The sequence below is a fragment of the Fulmarus glacialis genome, unplaced genomic scaffold (assembly GCF_000690835.1).
Source record: "Fulmarus glacialis isolate BGI_N327 unplaced genomic scaffold, ASM69083v1 scaffold39438, whole genome shotgun sequence".
In the NCBI taxonomy this organism is placed as follows: Eukaryota; Metazoa; Chordata; class Aves; order Procellariiformes; family Procellariidae; genus Fulmarus; species Fulmarus glacialis.
This window is the reverse complement of record NW_009227024.1, coordinates 1-210: the sequence shown is the minus strand read 5'-3', so window position 1 is coordinate 210 and position 210 is coordinate 1.

Below are 210 nucleotides of genomic sequence, written 5' to 3'. Positions count from 1 at the left end.
GCCCCAGCGGCCCACGCAGCAGCTTCTATATTAAGAGAAGACAAGTTTTGATTAACCGCAACTCTGAATTTTTGCCAAGAACCATTTTGATTATTAATCCGGCCCACTTAACTATTAATTCTATCGATTTAATGTTAAATCACCGGGTTTAATTATTTATTCTCGCGGTTCTGCGAACCTGCCGGAGGTGCCTGTCACATGAGTGGGTGG